This window comes from Belonocnema kinseyi, chromosome 2 (assembly GCF_010883055.1).
Source record: "Belonocnema kinseyi isolate 2016_QV_RU_SX_M_011 chromosome 2, B_treatae_v1, whole genome shotgun sequence".
Classification (NCBI taxonomy): Eukaryota; Metazoa; Arthropoda; class Insecta; order Hymenoptera; family Cynipidae; genus Belonocnema; species Belonocnema kinseyi.
This window is the reverse complement of record NC_046658.1, coordinates 6612178-6615898: the sequence shown is the minus strand read 5'-3', so window position 1 is coordinate 6615898 and position 3721 is coordinate 6612178. Positions and strand designations below refer to the sequence as shown.

The 3721-nt window shown below is 35.6% G+C and overlaps 1 protein-coding gene across 6 annotated transcripts in view; it reads right to left on the bottom strand.

Annotated features, from left to right (window-relative positions):
* LOC117168235 (tumor protein p53-inducible nuclear protein 2) overlaps positions 1-3721 on the bottom strand; it is a 131633-nt gene that overhangs the window by 46832 nt on the left and 81080 nt on the right. The window lies entirely within an intron of this gene.

The window sequence follows — 3721 nt, the reverse complement described above, 5'->3', positions numbered from 1 at the left end:
ATGTATAATTAAAAGTTTGTCATAAGGACAACAGCAGGATTTCGCCGGGAGCGGGTGATAATCTGAAACACTGCACCCGACCCCAGCGAAATCGCGGTAAAATTTCAGGCACAACCACGTCTCACAGCCGTAAGATAGGTGGTTACAGTCTGTAACGGAATCAATACGACGATCCGGCAAAAGTCTCGTACACCCTGAGGACACGGATCGACCCAAGGAAACCACCTTCTGCATTTTTACCGCAAGTGTTTAGCATCTTGTTTACACGCAGGGATGCCTTTCAGGCTATTAACCAGTGAAAGCTTGGCACCTCCAAGAGCGCCGATCATAAGGACGATTAGTTTAAGCGAATACTCCGGGTACAATCGTCGCAACTCCCTTATAAGATCTTTATACCTTTCTTTCTTTTCATTCTCCTTGGCTATGATGGTTTTATCAGCTAGTCCCGAAAAACAGGTAACATATATGGTTCGCTTCTCGAAGTCAAGAAGAACCATGTCAGGCCTCAGTGTGTAACAGAAACAATTGTCGCAAATATAAAGTTCCAGTATATGCGGCACTTCTCATTCTCGACATTTGACTCTATCTTCCTAGGAGCATTTAGAGGTGCTATATTGAGGTTAATGCCATAAGCTATCTCTGGAATGTCTTGGTCATCGATAGATCACGCTGGTAGGATGTTGCATCTTTGCAGACACATCTATCGATGAGCAGGTTCTCCCGACATCCTGGTAGGACTTTCTTTGAGCCGCGTAGTTCATACATTTTTTGCCATACGGGTTCAATTGCCCGCACAATTCTATCATTTAGGATAGCTGTGAATATCTTATACAGTGTATTCAGGCAAGTGATTGGCTTTTAATTCTTCGGGTCAGCTACGTTGCCTATTTTCGGCAGGAGTATTGTGCGACCTTCCACCAACCACTCCGGAATTGGTTCTTTCGACTTTAAATATGATATGAAAATATGGGCCAAATGTTGATGGATTGAAGGAAACTTCTTCCACTAGAAGGTCTTGATACCATCTTGGCCCGGAGCGGAATGGTTCTTCATCCCTATTAATACTTTTTGTACCCCCTTGGTAGTGATGGGTGGGCATTCTTGATCAGGTGTTATGATGGCATCATACAGCTACTTGAAGCTATTTATGTTGTCTGAGTCTTTGTCTAGTCTATGCTGCACTTCGTAGACTTCTCTCCAAAATACTTCGACCTCCTATGGTTTGGGCGAGTGGTCGACAATAAGTGGAGGGTCCTGGACGAGTTGAGATGGGTCAGAGAGAAACTGTTGAATCACTCTGACTCAACTCTCTCTCCGCTCTAGACTTCTTTTGGCGTCAGATAGTATCCGTATTCTCTCAACAATATGCTGCCTAATGGTCAGTAGCTTTGACTTGTTAAGTGTGTGATAACAGGTTCGGAGTTCGTGCGTGAACATGTGTACTTTTATTTTGAATTTTTTCAGAATTACTTTTTTTCAAAATGGCGAACTAAAATTTCTTTGATGATTTTTTTAAATGCTCTCCAGGTATTTCATTTTTAAGGGGAAAAAAGAAACAATGAGAAATCTGAGATTATTGTTCAATTTGATATTTTTGGTGTTGCTGGCAATAAATAAACTACTAAAATGCTAAATTTGAAAATGGGGGGTTGAAAATGGCGGCCGAAAAATAAATTTTTTAATTTGTATGTGATGTTCGTTTTAATATCGTAATATCGTTTTAATGTTCGTTTTAAAAACCTATTTTCAATGATCCGTATTATTTTTTTTTAAATATCGATAGCGTGTCCAATATGGCAAATAAAAAAATGTTGTATAATAACAAAGCCACCGCCAACTCAGTCTCTCAAACTCTTCTGTGACCATAAGATTTTTTAGCCACGAACTATATAAACCAGATATAGTTTTAAGGGTTTGAGCCATCGCTAATTTCAAACTTGTCATTGCTTTTGCAAAATTAATTTGTTTCAACCATTTTCTTTAAACAAATTATTGCGTCAGCAACTAATTTTGGAGTTATTTAAGGGGGTTTTGAGTACGCTTAATCGAAATATGCGATTACTTTTGCAAAATCATTTTGTTTGAAAAATTTGTTTAAACAAATTATTACATAAAAATATCAGAATTAGATTTTATGTTAAACATTACGTACGACGTAGTATTGAAACTAATGGCATATTTTAATGCATCGAAGCAATTTGAAGCATTTACATTCTCAACTTCAGAAGTATAAAAAACGTATAAGAAAAAATAAATAAATTAATTAACAACAAATTAAAAAATCGCAAAACAAAAAATACGAAAAATAATTTAAAAATGTAAAAAAAAACGCAGGCATGAATGATATTCATGACAGTCTAAACACGGAGAATGCGGAGAGTTGTTATCTCTCTTATAAATAATTAAATATGTTATGCAAAACGTCAGAATCTAATTCTGACATGTTTTATACCAAAAATTTTTTGAGTGAAATAATTTGTTTAAACAAAATAAATTTGCAAAACTAATCGCATGTTGGACTAGGGGTACTCAAAAATCCCTTAAATAATTGATGTCGTATTTGTATTTTCTTTGCCTTTCTTATGAACATAAACAGTTTTATTAAATTTACAACATTAATTATTTATCAATTTGTTTGATAAAAAGCGTAATTGAAAACATAAAAGTACTATTCCGGATGTAACTTTTTTCCATTCAAGCTGATTCTGGTATTTGTTTTGAAAAATTAGTTAATAGTGCAATAATTCGTTCAAACAAATTGTTTAAACAAATTAATAATGTATTTTAGTAATGGCAAATTTGAAATCAGCGATGCCTCAACCCCTTAAATCTATATATGGTTTATATAGTTCGTGGCTAAAAAATGGCATGGTCACAGGAGAGTTTAAAAGACTGAGTTGGCATTGGCCTTTTTATCATACATTTTTTTATCCTCCATATTGGACACCCTATTGATATTTTAAAAATAATAATAAGGATTACTGAAAATTGGTTTTTAAAAAGAACATTAAAACGATATTACGATATGAAAACGAACATAATATACAAATTAGAGAATGTATTTTTCGGCCGCCATTTTCAAACCACCATTTTGAAATTTAGCATTTTAGTAGTTTATTTATTGCCAGCAACACCAAAAATATCGAATTGAATAATAATCTCGGATTGCTCATTGTTTTTTTCACCTTAAAAATGGAATACCTGGAGAGTATGAAAAAAGCACGTTTTTTAATATATTTTGGTCAATTTTGAAATAAATGTAATTCTGAAAAAATTTGAGATGAAAGTACTCATGAAAAAGATAATCTGTGCCAAATTTGGTGAAAAAAATCTTCGAAGCAGATACAAACGTCTCACCCGACAGATTTGGTCTTCCGAACTGTCGGCGAGGAACAAAGTATCTGCAACGAACATGCTTGCCGTCCCGGTACTACTCTATTCATTTGGAGTAGTTCCACGGACGAAGAACGAGCTCAGATCTTTTGATATCAGGACAAGAAAGGTTATGCACATGAACAAAAGCATGCATCTTAAGTCTTCCGTTCCGCGACTTTACATCTCACGCCGTCAAGCGGGTCGCGGAATATTGAGTCTTGAATGTCTTTACAACAGGATTATCCTGGGTACAGCACATAGAGTTGCAAATGGAAGAGACCCTCTTCTTAAAATGATCAGGAATCACGAAGAAGTGGGCAAAGGAGCGTTTCTGTACAAAGCAGCG